Raw genomic sequence first — 16,614 nt, forward strand, 5'->3', positions numbered from 1 at the left:
GTCAGTGAAGGGGTTATTTCCTAAAGTCCGAAAATTTCCTGGTTGGAGTATTAAAGTAGAATTTTTTTTTTTCGAGATATATTATACCCTGAGGCTGCTAAATGTTTGAATCTGAAAATACTCCATCTCAAACCTGCCAAGGTCATGTAGAAGTCATTGGCAGATGTCCCTTTTAGAATTGGAAGTTATTATGTTCTGCACTGGGTTTCGTACAATAATCAGAAAAATTTGTTGTTTTCAGGCATTAAATCTGAAAAAATAATTTTTCTTTACATTTTTTCACTATTTTATCAAGATTTTAAATTTTTTTTGAATGTTTTGAATTATTTTATTAATAAATAAGGTAAAAATGCTGATGGGAGTTTGTTCGAAGTTGTTTTAATAAAATAATGAGAAAACTTTGGATTTTAGTAGTTGCTGGGAGTAATATAGAGGGTGTTGTCCTGCACCTACAGTAGTTTCTTTTCAGTGCCTGTTCTTCTATGGGTAGGCCTAAATGGGTGATTTAGGTCCGATCCGACACCACACAACCAAATGTTGGTGTCAAGTCGGATGCAACGAAGATAAGTTTAGTTGTAGGAATGTCGGATGTAGTCGCAGCGTGCATCCGACATGACTGTCGGATGTGGGCACTGCATCCGACATGTCTTTTTCTAACCGTATTTCCGGCGCATCCGACTTGACGCCAGCGTTTCGTCGCGTGGCGTCGGACCGGACCTAAATCTCCCATGTAGTTCTACCCTATATCTCAATCTCTCTCTCTGACAGTGAATACAACAGCGAGAGTTAATATAATGAATTGGTGGCAGAATCATTATGTTATATGTGTATATATTTCTGATCCAGTCTTAGAATTTAAGGGCCAATGGCAAACTTTTGTGCACTTTTGCACCTTCTATATTTGCCTGTATGTTATCAAATGTTAAGCTCTATGGGACAAGCCTTCTTTCTACTGTGTCTCTTATCACATGGAACTTTACCTCTGTATCTTCATACTTTTTTAATTACAGTATTATTTGTAATGCCTATCCTCCCAGTGTTTACTTTTATATTGTAAAATTGTACAGAGCTGTGTATCCTAACAGCGCTTTATAAATAAAGTTATACATACATACAACTATAATTAATAAAAGTGAAGGTAGAAATTGCTGGGTTTTAATTTTCACCCTTCAGTCTATATAATTATTAATAGGATAACATATTTATAGCCAGTGGCGTAACTAGATGTTGCTGGGCCCCACAGCAAATTAATTTTAGGGCCCCCAACATATCCAGTGTTTGTCCTGTTTTACCAATATATTTTCAAATTGCTCATCAATGAGAGCCTCATGGGGCCCCCTGTACCTCCTGGGCCCCCCTGCAGCCGCAGGGTCTGCTTCCTCTGTAGTTACGCCCCTGTTTATAGCATAGGTTTTTATTCTGCTCTTTAAAGCTATATTTAGCAAGATCATTTTAAAAGCTTAGTGTTCCCTAAAATTAAATTCGGGGGGAAACTTGTCATTGATGAATTTTATTCAAAATGCCAAGACTTAAGAGGGTTAATAGGATTACATTTTGCATACAGTTCCGATGTTATTTAACACTTCTCCATAATTTCTGTTTACAGGATCCAAATGCAAATTCATTTCGTCCCTCAATACCTATATGCTAACTGCTGCAGATAAATATTCCTTTTTGGAGATTAATTGAACTGCAAAAGATGACTTCTTGCTATGACTCATTCAGTCCTTTTCAATGTTTTATATTAGATATGACAGCCTTGTAAGTGTAATCCACAGCTTCTTTTTACAATGCAAATTGAAGTGTTACTGGTTATGTCTCTCTTGAGCCTTCTGAATAGACTTATGGATAAAATGTACATGTAAGAATGAGGATATTATGCATTTTATTTTATACATTGAACTACAGAGACTTGTCCCCATACTACCAACACATGCACTGGTAGATAATATTAATAAACATGAACTGCATTATCAAAAATTACCAAAGTTGGTTCATTTAACTAGATTCTCTCTTTTTTAATAGCCTTTTTCATTTTTGCTTTTGATTTCATCTACTCATAAATTATTTAGTAGGGCAGAAAGGACAGAAAATACTTTGTTACAGCATCTATTATCTAAATTTGGCAGAAGCTGACCTTTTAATAAATAGATACATGTCACAGACAGTATACAAATTTTTTACAGCTCATGGGAGGGAGGATTGGGTTGGGTTACACTAGTGCACAGTGCATACTAAAACTTAAAAGAACAGTAACAACAACAAATCAAAGCATTTTAAAGGAATGACAGTATAATGTAGTGTTGCTCTGCACTGATAAAACTGTGTGTTTGCTTCTGATGCACTGCTATAGTTTATATAAACAAGCTGATGGGGGCAACCATTCAAACACATTATACAATGTAGGTGACAGATAAGTTTTAAAGAATTCCATTCTATGCTACAAAACGTATCTGTTATCTGCTGTGTAGCCTGTGTCTTTTCTCCTTTTTCAGATATGAATGGCTGCCCCCATGGCTACACAGCAGTTTGTTTATATAAGCTGTTGTAGAGTTTCTGAAGCAAACACAAAGTTTACCAGTGCAGCACAACAATACTTATTTTTTCATTACTTCAAAAGACTTCCATTTTTTGGTGTTACTGTTCCTTTAATGAAAAATTTATGTTTGCTCCAAAAAAGTAAATCCCCTTCAAGCACATCTCAAAAGTGTGCAATTAGAATTCGCAATGCAATAACAGTCTAATGAAGAATAATAATGCAATTTTTTGCAATTGTTTTTCTGTTTATGAGTTTTATAACCTTATGTAATGAGTGGGGTTGCTGGTTCCGGCAGTGATAGGATTGAGTTGATTTGTTGGTGCAGGTAAAATTGTTTTATAATGTTAGCCAGTTAAAATGGCAACCTTTTTGAAATAAAAAATAACAAAAGTGGTACAGGTATGGGATTTGTTATCCAGAAACCCATTATCCAAAAAACTTCCAAATTACAGAAAGGCTATCTCCCATAGACTCCATTTTATCCAAATAATCCAGATTTTTAAAAATGATTTCCTTTTTATCTGTAGTAATAAAACAGTATCTTGAACTTGATCCAAACTAAGATACGATCAATCTTTATTGGAAGCAAAACCAGCCTATTGGGTTTATTTAATGTTTATATGATTTTCTAGTAGACTAAAGGTATGAAGATCCAAATTACAGAGAGATCCCTTATCTGGAAAGACCTAGGCCCCAAGCATTCTGGACAGCAGGTCCCATACCTGTATAAAAGTGATACCATTATTGGCCAAGTAAGATAATCGTAGCAAGCTTTCAGAACAATTTAGTTCCTTTTTCAAGCTGATTACAATGAAGCTTTGGTGTTCTCTGGTATTTATACAACATTCAGCTCATAGATCAAATGACTTGTTAGCAAATGAAATAGACATTTACCAATAATCAAATTTCTATTTTTTCAACAAATCGCTAAAAATACATGTTTTTTTCTATATTTTTTAAAAGCTCTAAATTTGGGATTTGTTAAGTGCAAAAACCAAGAAAACTTTGAATGCAAAAATTTGCCAAGTAAAAGTTGCAGAGGTCCAATAGAATTCTGTGGGAGCTGCACAAATTATATTGGACCGCTTTCAATCGATTCAGGCTTTTAGGAATTTTTGGATTTTACTTTCGCTAGAAATTGTCTGAAAAACTCAGATTTGTAAAGGTTATAAAGGTATTAATATTTTTATCTCATTGTTTAGCAGTTGAGTTTTATAGAATGTGAATTTTGGTCTGGTTTCAAGAACCACTAAAAATCACAAAAAATCGACCTTTAATAAATAAGCCTTAAATTGTTTGGCCTGTTGTGTCTGATGCATAGTCACGCCTTGCACTTTTTTTTCTGAACTTATTGCATTTATTGTATTTCATAGTTACACTTTAGCAGTGTGGTTTGTTGAAATAGATGTTACTGCATCACGTTTATTGTTGTGCTTTCCTGTAGATTTTGCACTACTATATTAGAGTTTGATATAACACACTCATCTATGTATTATATGCATTATATATGTGTGGGGGGGGTGGTGCCTGCATGCTCTTCAGTTATTCGTGTTTGTGCCATTTGATTTAAAATGCAAGGCCGCAATTTTCTGGAACATTGGAACATTGTAAGATTCAAACAAGAGATTAGATATCACCTTGGTGTAGTTGTGTCCAATGCTCAACCACACAGTGGTGGCCTGGTGGGGTTCGCCAGGTCCACTTAAACATTCAGAGTATAAACAATAACTCCACTGGAGAGCTGGTAACAATTCAGTGTAGTGTTTTATTGAAGATGCATAAGCACTACATGTTTCGGTGCAGCAGAGGAAGGACCCTAGAGGTCCGAAACATGTAGTGCTTATGCATCTTCAATAGAACATTGTAAGATCTCTAGCTGCTGCTTCATCTCCCGCCACCTGCTGACTGCCAAAGAATGTTGAAATATGTTGGGAGCCGTTGTTCATTAACAGCAGAAGTACAAGAAATTGTGTATAGATTCTGCCACTGTTTCCTTAGGATGGCAACATAGCAATTATGTACAGAAAAAGCTTTCTTGGATAGACTGTACTGTATATGACTGCCACATAGCTTGGGCTTAATATACCCAGTGACCCACTACACTGTAACCTATATCATCTGATGAACATCAAAGTGTTTGAAGGGTGACTGACTCAAAAGCAATTTTGGTTAAAACTATGGTTGTACTTTGATAGTTGTGATACTTGATGATATGCAAATTGTATACAAATGAGTACAAATCCCAACAAACTTACTTGTTTTCATTGTGCATATTAAAAACATTTCAGGTTTTATAAACACTTGTTTGTGTAACAAATAATAAACAGCGTTCTTTTATATTGATATATTCAATTCCTGCTGACTGTCAAAGGTGACAGGCTTGGTTTAATTTTTGGATGATGGCAAAATGACTAGTTGGTGTGAAAAAAGTAAATAAAAGCAATCCAATACAAAGGGAGCAAATTATTAACTATAAATTTTTTTCATTTTCCTGAATCAAAACTGTTTAGCTCTAAAAATTATATATTAGAATTCTCTAAACCACAAAAAAAGTTATTTATTAAGTGTAAAAACCAAAAAAAAAAATCGAATACAAAAATTAAAAGCTGGCGAGGTCATGTAAAAGTCAGTGGGAACAGTCCTTCTCCAATTCAGTGTTGCAGGGGGGCCCGGGGAACAGGGGAAGCAGACTGGGGAGTCTGCTTCCTCTACAGCTAACAAGAAATATCCCCTCCACAGTCGCTCTCTTACCTGCGGTGAGGAAGGGGGTGGTGCAAGTTGGGACGGGGCGGGGAGTGGGAATGTCAGACTGTATCATATCCAACATAAATAGTTTTGGTTTAATGGTTACTTGTAAGTTCCATAAAGTCCTAATGTCGACTTCAAGTTTTTTCCAAAGAGTTTGTAATAGTGGGTACTCCCATCATGTATGCAATAGATCTCCTTTGTTTTGGCATCCTATCCGACAGGCGTTGAATACATTTTTGCAGATTCTACTTAACTTAGCCGGTGTCATGTACCAGTCATAATGAATTTTCCTGGAGGTTTACACTTTAAGTGGGACTTGTTCCCAATTTGTGTAGGATAATGACAAATTAAAGTGTTTTCTCCCATATACTTATTATAGGCAGATTTGTAATGTCTAGATTAAATAGTTGTGCTTTATACCACAAATATATACCACCTTTAGTTGGGTTTAAGTTTTTCAAGTGTGGTGGGATTCCTTAGAGGTAACATCTGTGACAAAGTCATGTATGGGGTTATGCAATGAAAGGAACTATGTATAATTGTGAAGGAGGTCTGTAGTGAGTCCACATACTTGAGTGACATTGGAGTTCCCATCATCTGAGGGAATCAAGGTCACCCAAGCCTTGAGCTGATCAAGAGCTGTTGCCTGATAATATAAGGTTATGTCATGAAGATTTTTGCCACTGTTTCCCTAGAAAGCATTATAAGCGAGTGAGCCACTCTAGGTTTGCTACCTGACTAAATAAAATAATTAATTTATTGTAATTCCAGTTAATATTATGATGGATTAAGCATAGGGATTGTCCGAAATGTATATAAAATCCTATAAGCACTAGCATTATCAAAGCATAGGGTCTACATGTCTCCATGAGTAGCCATGACAGATATCACTGTTTCCATGAGTGTATTTCATTGTGTAACTCGTGTAGTTTAGGAAAATTAGTCCTAAAAAGGCTGCTAGGGGAGGCCATGAGGTGTATATACAAATATTTTATGGCATCTTCCCTCCATTCAAACTTATATATTTGTAGCATCCTTTGATGGCATGTTTATACAACATGCTTGGGTTTTTGTTTCATTCAATTTATAAGAGGATATTTCAGAATATGCATGTATTAAACTCATAAGGTTCTTCAAGGATGTGGTTGAATGGGTCATATAGATAATGTGTCATCAGCAAAGAGACCTACTTTCTATTTGTAATCTGAGATATGGACACCCCTAATGTCTGAATCTTGGCGTATTGCTTGAGCCAAGTGTATGACCAGTAGGGTAAAAAACATAGGAAATAAAGGACACCCCTGGTGGGTACCATTATATAAATCAAAGTATAAAGAGTTCCATTGAGTATAAATGGTTCAATTGTTTGGCCTATAGGCCAAGAAACCAATTGGCCTATAGTTGTGTACCTATAATGGGTCTTTTCCCAGTTTAGGTATAGTAATTATTGAGATAAAAAGATTTTTTGGGGAAAATAACCAGTAGTACTTCCTGAAACTTCCTTAAAAGTGAAAGTTAAATGTGGAAGCAACAGTGAGGAGTATGTCTTATAATTAGTGGTGGGCGAATTTGTCCTGTTTCAATTCACAAAATGCTAATTGTGATGCCCACGTCAACTTTGACGCCAGCGTCAGTTCTAACACTCATGTCAATTTTGATGCCTGCGTTAAAGTCAATGGGCATTCAAATATTGTGTATTCGTGACGGTTTTGACGCAAGTGACTTTTCCGACGCAAGTAAATTCATCGGGCCTGGAGCTTTATTGCTAGGAAAAGAAAATATAGCTTAGGTCACTCCCTCATTTCTTATTGGTGCCTTAAGCAGGGGCCAGTGAGATGGTGATAATGAAGGAAAACATTTATTTAAAAAGTCATTAACCAGTTATGCTGAAGGTGGAGTTCTATAAGGGTTGTCTCCAAGATTATAAAGTTGTTTATAAAACAGTGCAAATTGGTTTCCTATTTCTCTTGCATTATAAACTACATTATTGTGTGTATTTATGACAGCATGTATATGCCACTTGGCTTGGCAAGAGTGAAGTTGGTTTGGTAAGAAGACAGAGACCCTATTGCCCATTTTTTTTAACCTTCACAAATTTTTGGAGTTTTCGGTGTTTGACGCTGGTCTTCAATCAAAAACTCAATAAATTTGAGGTATTCAAGGTTTTTTATACTTGAAAAATTTGAGATATTCATCAAAACTTTTCCCATCTGATTTTAACGAGTTTAATTATTAGTAAATTAGCCCAAATTATTTATAATCTGAAAACAACTCAACTGAAACAAGTGTTTGGAAGGTGAATTACCCCTTTAATAAATATCGAATAGATTTGTTTTTTGGGAATATAAGTAAAGAGGTGTAAAGTGAGTTTCCTGGATAAATAATTTGTTTGCTTTTTGTTTCTTGGCTTTGTTTAATAAGGAGGATCCCTTGTAAGGGCTGTTGAGACCCTTAGGGGGTATTTATCAAGCTCCGAATATCCAAACCTCGAATAATTTGTAGTTTTCAGAGCAAAAACAAAAACACCAAAGTCCGATGGTCTAAAAACTCAGAATCCAAAACCCCGGCATCTTAAAGCTCTCGAGGTCTTGTATAAGTCAATGGGGAAGGTTTCAGTGTCTGCGCTGATGTCCGTACCGGGAGTTTTGGCGCAAAAAACTCCGAAAACTCCGAAATGCAGCTGCATCCAGGGCTCTATACTCAACATCCTGTGTGTAACTGTGAATACATTTATTCTATATAATTACATTTCATGAGATTTTGAAAACAGATGGTTTCTGGAGTAATTATTTCCAAGTTATCAAACATTCTGCTTATATTATCAGTCATTTTGAACATTATAAAATGTCAAGGCTCATTGCTCAGTAATCATGCTTCGATTAAGAGTAATACATTGACATATATGAGTACTAAAGCACTTTACTTTGCCCTATAAGTAAACTGCTATGTTATTTCCTAAACCCAATAATCCAAGACTATATGTAATGCAGGTTATAACAAGGTTCTGGATGGTACAACATTTGTATGACTGTATCAGTGTGCATAAATCTTGTAAATCTTTTAATAAAAAGTAGCCCTGCTGCAGAGTCAAATCAGTTTGCAGCATCGCATTCAGCTTCTTGTGATTTAACACCTAAGATAATATAATATATATTTTATAGATCACAAAATGCATTTGCTTTATTAGTTTTTTTGCTACTTCACGATTTATAGTTTTCGGATTATGTACAAAATAATGGTAGCAGTTGGTGACATTATTGGCTTCATTTCAAGCACAATTATTAAAAGTTTATTGTTATTATGAGACTAGATGGGCAGAATTGTGCCAGGAAATTAAAAGGGTTTCCTGACATCTTTATGAAGTGTTAAACATCTTTAGGGAGTGATTAAAATATTATTGAACATTGCATTGCTTGTAAAATAATTTGGCTCTAAACAGATTATGAAAAAAATCAAGAGTACAGAGGTTTGTTTGGGGATAAAGAAAAATGCACTTGATATTTGTCTGAAATATTAAAGCCTGAACTGAGGATTTAATAACTAGTCAAAGCTGTTCTAATCTGATTCTCTGTGGGAGCTCTTGGGTTATCATGTTTCATGTTTTCACACCTAAAATGCTTTGCAATAAATGTTAGAAAAGCATAGCAGGTTCATGTAATAATAAACCAACCTTTCTCTCACCACAAAAACTGGAAAATTTGGAGCAGCTGTTATTTTAAGATATGAAAATATACACATGCCATATACAGGCACACACTTTTTGGTAAGTATATTCAAACGTTAAATTTTTCAGATATTTATCAGAAGGAAAGCATAGCAATGGAATGCTGTGCATATAAAACAGTTTAGTAATTTATCTTCATCATTATAGATAGCACAATTTTAGCAACTCCAGAATTAATATAGTTAATACAAATAGCAATACATTTATATATATACAGTTAGGTCGATAAATCTTTGGACAGAGTGAACTTTCTTCTAATTTTGGTTCCGTACATTACCACAATGAATTTTAAATGAAACAACTCAGATGCAGTTGAACTGCAGACTTTTAGCTTTAATTTAGTGGGTTGAACAAAAAGGTTGCATAAAAATGTGAGTAACTAAAGCCTTTTTTTAACATAATGACTTTATTTCAGGGGCTCAAAAGTAATTAGACAAATTAAATAAACTGAAAATGAAATGTTCATTTTTAATAGTTGGTTGAACACCCTTTGTTGGCAATGACAGCCTGAAGTCTTGAACTCATCGACATCACCAGACTCTGGGTTTCCTCCTTTTTATTGCTCTACCAGGCCTTTACTGCATAGGCTTTCAGTTGCTGTTTGTTTGTGGGCCTTTCTGTCCGAAGTTTAGTCTTCAACAAGTGAAATGCATGCTCAGGTGACTGACTTGGCTATTCAAGAATATTCCACTTCTTTGCTTTAATAAACTCCTGGGTTGCTTTGGCTACATGTTTTGGGTCATTGTCCATCTGTATTATGAAATGCCTCCCAATCAATTTGACTGCATTTAGCTGGATTTGAGCAGACAGTGTCTCTGAACACCTCAGAATTCATTTGGCTGCTTCTGCTTCACATCATTGATAAACACTAGTGTCCCAGTGCCACTGGCAGCCATGCATGCCCAAGCCATCACACTGCCTCTACTGGTAGAGGCTAGTGATGGGCGAATTTGCGCCATTTTGTTTCCCAGAAAAATTTGTGAATTTCCTGTGAAATTCGCCGGCGTCTAATTTTTGACGAATTTAGCTAATTTTCACCAGCGAATTTTTGCAGCCGTTTCACGAATTTATTCGTATCGCGCAAATACGCCACAAATTTGCGTTTGCCGAATAAATTCGCCCATCACTAGTAGAGGTTGATCTTAGTTTCATCTGTCCAAAGAATGCTTTTCCAGAAATTTGCTGGCTTTTTTAGATGTTTTTAGCACTGTCCAATCTAGCCTTTCTATTCTTGATGCTCATGAGTGGCTTGCACCTTGCAGTGCACCCTCTGTATTTACTTTCATGCAGTCTTCTCTTTATGGTAGACTTAGATATTTATATGCCTACCTCCTTTTTTATCTTTAATAGATAATTTTTTAAATTCTGTAAACTTTCTTGCAATTCCATCAAAAATACTGGTCATTTATAGATTGTAGGCTATGTTTCAAAACCTTATCATGTACTTATTTAATAAATAGCAACACATGTTTAGCATTTTTTCTTTTTGTTCTATTATATTAATTATTATAAGGTCATAGGGGTAGTAATTGCTCTGTTACTGGAGTCAGTATTTTATTACTGATATATGCCTTTCAATGGCAAGATATTGTCTTGTATTCCAATGCAAAGGTAAACATCCTCATTTAGAAAATACACTATATATAATAGATATGATGCACATGGATATCACTAGGAAATATTGGTAGAACAAATAATGAAGTTAATCAGGACATTTTTTTTTTACTAATGAATAACTGAACATGTTATTTACAACCCGTTGTTCCAATGGTCATAGTTTATTGTCAGATAAAAATACAGTAGGTATGTCATCTGCATTCATATGAAGAAGTTGGTTTCAATTAATCAATTGAGTGCCTTTTTTGTTTTTGATAACAATATTAATAATAGTCTCTAATCAGGAAAACTCCTTTATTTTCTATGTTAATAACTAATTAAGTTATTGAATATAGATTTCTATAGTGTAATACGATTTCTATTGTGTAACACAAGTGTATTATGTAGCTTCAAATATTTGCATGTTCAACATTCAACTGTAGTATTTTGTAGTCAGTGTTTACAACAAGGATTAAGTTGGCAGTGGCTCTGATACTGGCACAAAAAGTGAACATTTATGTTGGTAATTTTCAATTTTCAGCAGTGTTTGGCAAAATTTGTGTTGATTTATGTTACAAGGTGACTATCAAGCTGCTGTCACCAACTGCTCATTAAATATCTCTCAAAGTTTAAAAGAATGCATTACCTTTACAAAAAAAAAAAAATTTGAATTAATTTCATGCTAGGCTGTAATTAGCAATATGTGAACCAATGTTTCTATTATCATCATTATTTTTATAGCAGTTTCTTTATTAATCTCCATGCTCTGAATAATCTGAATTTGAGAGCTTCATTTACATGCATTGTAGCATATGGATATACATCAATAAAAAGTAAAATATGTGAAAGATTGTATTTGTTTTGTAATGTTAACATATTTTACAGAATGCATTGTTTTGGTCCTAAAAGTCAATTGAAGTTAGGTTTTACATTTCTCTGCCTTTATGTAGTTAAGATTTTTGTTATAAGAAGAAAGATGGTTACGTAATTATTCAGATAAAACTGAGGAGCTTAACTATAGGAGCTTGCATTCAGGGTGCTGTGATCGATAGTTGTGGTAATTGGACATTATGGAAATGTTCTTGTGAGGGAAGTTGATATTTCACAAAAATTAAGAAATGATTAATGGTTTTCTATAGCTGGCACAAAGTTGAAAGTATTTTTTTATCTTTAAAAATATTTTTGATTTTGTCACATCGATTTTTCTGACAAGTATTATTGGTAAATTATGGGGATTCAGGTTTGGGAGTTTGGTCTAATTTTTTTAATAAAGTGAGTAAAAGCTGAGTTTTAGTAAATTACTCCTAAATATAATAATACATAATTATAAAGCAATTCCTTATATTAAATGTGAATTATCTGAGTTATGCATGCAGAGTATGCAGAATGTTTACAAACTTACACCAGGGCATTAGTTGTTCTGTGCATAGTTGTGATGATGATCACATATTCCATATTTGATATTATTAATGAACTTGCCAAAACCAAATGAAGAAATATGACATTTTAACAAAAATACCATGGATTTATTGACCTCTAGATAGCATTCATACTAACTTCTGTGTGGTATAAGCTTCTGTTTAATAATCTTATAATTTTTGTATTTATTATGGTAAATCTCTAAGAACAGCATTAATACAAAATGCAAACAAAATGGAAAAAAAACCTCCCAGAATGAATACTTACCCAACAGACTTATCAAGGGTCGATTTTGCGAATTTGAAAAAAGTTTTTTTTTTTTCAATCGAATAGGCCAGTTTTCATTTGAATCGTACAAATTGTAGTAACAGCATATTAGATCAAATTCGATTCGAAGTTATTTCTAAAAAAAACTATTTTCAAAGTCCACCAATTGACTCCAAATAGGTTCTAGGAGGTCCCCCCCATAGGCTAAAACATCAATTCAGCAGGTTTTAGATGGCAAATGGTCGAAGTCTAATTTTTCAAGAGACTGTACATGATAAATTTCGAAATTCAAATTGAATTTGGACTATTCCTTAGTCGAAGTACACAAAAACTAGCTTGAAATTTTCATTTTTTTAATTCAAATTTTCACTTTGACTTTTGATAAATCTACCCCATTGTGTATATCATATTAAGCACCCTAATAAAGAATCTTACTAAACTGGAATATATATTATACCATACAGAAGTTGGTATGAATGTTAGCTTGAGGTCAGTAAAATGCGTGGTATTCATTTTTGTATCAAATATATGTATATGTCAGTAAATATTGCCCTTTTGCCCTAAAATAGTAAGAACAGGATGTAGCAGGAAAATGTACCTTTATTGGCTAATGTGATCTAACATATACATGTATGCTTGCTTTGTTTTTGCACACTGTGAATTGTATGATCCTAGGGGGTGGCCCTTTTTACTTTATTTAGGATTAACCAATAGCACATACTACAAAAAAGTTTATTTTTAAGAAAATTGTTTGTTTAGATAAAGCAGAGTTTTACAAATTAGCTGCTTTAAGCAATATATTTTATATAGAGACCTACATTGTTCGGGGGAGGTATAATTTGCCATTGCATAAAATTAAATTAACAGGAATATTAACAATACATTAAACAGAATTCAAGCCTCCTAACAAAGACCTTGCAAAATGAGTTTACATAATGTATCGTAGGTAATGGGGTTAATAGACTAAAATTATCTTCACTTTCAGTAATGTTAGCAGCTCACTTATGTGTTATTATGTGTACAGGTATGGAATCTGTTATACCGAAAAGGACGGATCGGCCGTCTCCCATAGCCTCCATTATAATAAATTAATCCAATATTTTTAAAATAATTTCCTTTTTCTCTGTAATAATAAAATGGTAACTTGTACTTGATCCAAACTAAGATACAATTAATCTATATTGGAAGCAAAACCAGGGTTTATCTAGAGGCCTAAGGTCGAATTTCTAATTCTTTTTCTATTTTTTTTTTACTGCAATAAATTCTAATATACTCGAAATTCAATTGGGAGGTTATTTAAGAAAACATTTGATTGTCTAAAACTCGAATTGAATTATACTAAACTCGAATAATTTCTCAAAAAAAACCCACGAATGTCAGGAAGACTTTTAACATCTTCAAATGGGTCACTGGACCTCTCCGACTTATACATGAACTCGGCAGGTTTTAGGTGGCTAATATTCAAATCCGAATTATTCCCAGGGTAAAGGTTTGATAAATCTCGAATTTCGAATTCAAATCAGGTTTGGATTATTCCCAATTGGAATATGTGAGTTTTGACCAAAAAAAGTATTTGAAAATGTTAATTTACTATTTGACCCTTGATAAATTTGCCCCTTAATGTTTACATGATTTTTTAGTAGATTTAAGACATGAAGATCTAAATTACCGAAAGACCCATTATCTGGAACCCCCCCAGGTCCCAAGCATTCTGGATAAGAGATCCCATAACTTATAATACTATTATAATACTTATTAAGCAGTGTACATATTTTAGAAATAGACTTTTGAAAATCCTTCATTTGTTTTTTTTAATGTAATTTATGAAATAAGACTTTTATTGAGCTTTGCATTTGTTAACTTGATATGTTTTTTTGCTAAGACATGCCTTGTGAAAAAGAGTTGCATACATTTCCAGTGATTTAGTACCTCTGTGATTATTAAGGCTAAGTTCCAGAATAACTTTATGTTTATTAGTCTTCAATTCAATATGATTCATCTGGTCCTCTAGATCAGTGATCCCCAACCAGTAGCTTGTGAGCAACATGTTGCTCTCCAACCCCTTGGATGTTGCTCCCTGTGGCCTCAAAGCAGGAGCTTATTTTTGAATTTCTGGGTTGGGAGCAAGTTTTGGTTGTATAAAAACTAGGTGCACTGCCAAACAGCTTTAATGTAGGTTGACAATTCACATAGGGGCTACTAAATGGCCAATCACAGCACTTATTTGGCACCCGAGGAACATTTTTCATGCTTGTGTTGCTCCCCAACTCCTTTTACTTCTGAATGTTGCTCACGGGTTCAAAAGGTTGGGGATCCCTGCTCTAGATAAAGGCTCAGGGTTGTCACTAGTCACTTGTGTTTTTAGATGGTTTGGACATTCCTCCATACTTGTTCTATTGTTATGAATGTAAACTATTTTAGAAAGTACTATGAATTTAAGAATGTAACATTCTGTTGTGGGAATTTGAATTAGAGAACATCACATTTTTCTAAACATAGAAATAGAGCATTTTTCTTCCATTAATAAACAAAAATATGCGCTAAAATGTATTACTAAAAAACATTGGAGGGCATTTGCAACCTCATACATTAGATTTGTACTGTCTCAAATTAGATAAAAGATGAACAAAGAAAATAAATAGTGGCAGGCCAAAGAAAAAAATACAAAATCATAATCAAGCCTATACATTTTTATATCAGCAATAAAATATATGACAACTGATCACCAAAATTATAAACACGTATTTGCCAAAATACAAACCTGTTTATTTCAGGCAAAATATTTACTTAGACTTTTTCAAGGCATTTGATACATAATTATTTGCTGATTTCAACTAAGGCTTATGAGTCCTGAGCTATTATGTGCACAAATCCTGCAAGTATAGAGACAAGATTTGTGTCAGAGTAGTGGAGCTCTTAAACAATATCTGGACAAAGGGAGACCTAACTCTCTGTCAATATCTAACATTGTCTCCTGCAAGAAGAAAGACAGGCTGCTGGAAGGGGGCTGAAAATTAACTTCAATATTTAAGCACTGTTTTATAATAATACATTTATAATTGAATATACAAGTAGTTAGAAAGTACTTTATTTTATTATGAAACCTATATGAAAAAGTGTTACATTTATATATCTCTAAATATTCAAGTTCTTTTTTAATTTCTCTAAAACTCAAAATTTTAGATTTTTTAATGCGGTTTTTCACCTTTCAACTTGAAGGTGATGCACCCCTATAAGTGTAAAAACTTCTTTAAGTGAAAGAAGGTCCCATAGAAGTGAATGGGAGCTGCGCTAATCTAAGATATAAGATCTAGAAAATAGTTCAAATTCCAAGCCAGTTCAAAATTGGAAATAATAAAAAACACAAAAAATTAAATAGTTGTCTTCCACAAAATAAAAGTTAATTTTATTGTGAACTGTACTCTGAACTGTATCTTCATATACACATTTCTACATGTTTCATAATAGAGTCACTTATTTTGATTAAAAATTAACATTTTACAATTTTATCAGGAAAATCTACAATTCTTTTTTTCTTTATATACAAAGAAACATTTTGACATTTTGAATACTCATATTCATGAATTTGGCATAAACAGAATATATAAATGTCAGCCACTTATTTGTGGAATGGGTATCGTATTGTCAGAATGAAACATATTATACATTATATATGCTGGTTCTGGAATGGAAAAAATAGTGACTTTTCTTAAATAACCAATTCTTTCAGTGAGATCACTTCTTTTGCTTTTAGTCCTTAGAAAGACAGATACACCATAAAATATCAATGCAGTCAACTTTTTGTTTTCAAAAATACCTGTCTATGTGCAAATGACATTAACATTAGGTTCAATATGAATTTAGTGCATAGTGTTTAGAATGCACCATAAATTGCTTACATTAAAGTAACAGTAAAGCACTTTATTGTATTTAAGGTGAAGTGCTACTTAGAAATGTAAGTGCTGCCCTTCCACTTTTTCAAGGTCCAAATGTGGACCGAATAGTGGGGTATTTGATACTACGCAAAAATAAAATTGCCAAGTTTTTAAAGGGAGTGCTGGTCTGAAGATTATTGATACATACAAAATTACCGTGCACCCCGCCATAAACAGCAGCTTTGGAGTGCGGATACTTATTGGAAAGCAATATATATATATATATATATATATATATATATATATATATATATATATACAGATACAGTTTTTGACAATATATATCTATATATATTGTCAAAAACTTCTACACTTAAGGAACCACAGTCCAATACCTTACAGTGAAGCTTAAAAACAAAGAAAGTGGACAAAGGAGAGGAGTCATT

Source organism: Xenopus laevis, chromosome 2S (genome assembly GCF_017654675.1).
Source record: "Xenopus laevis strain J_2021 chromosome 2S, Xenopus_laevis_v10.1, whole genome shotgun sequence".
NCBI classification, from domain to species: Eukaryota; Metazoa; Chordata; class Amphibia; order Anura; family Pipidae; genus Xenopus; species Xenopus laevis.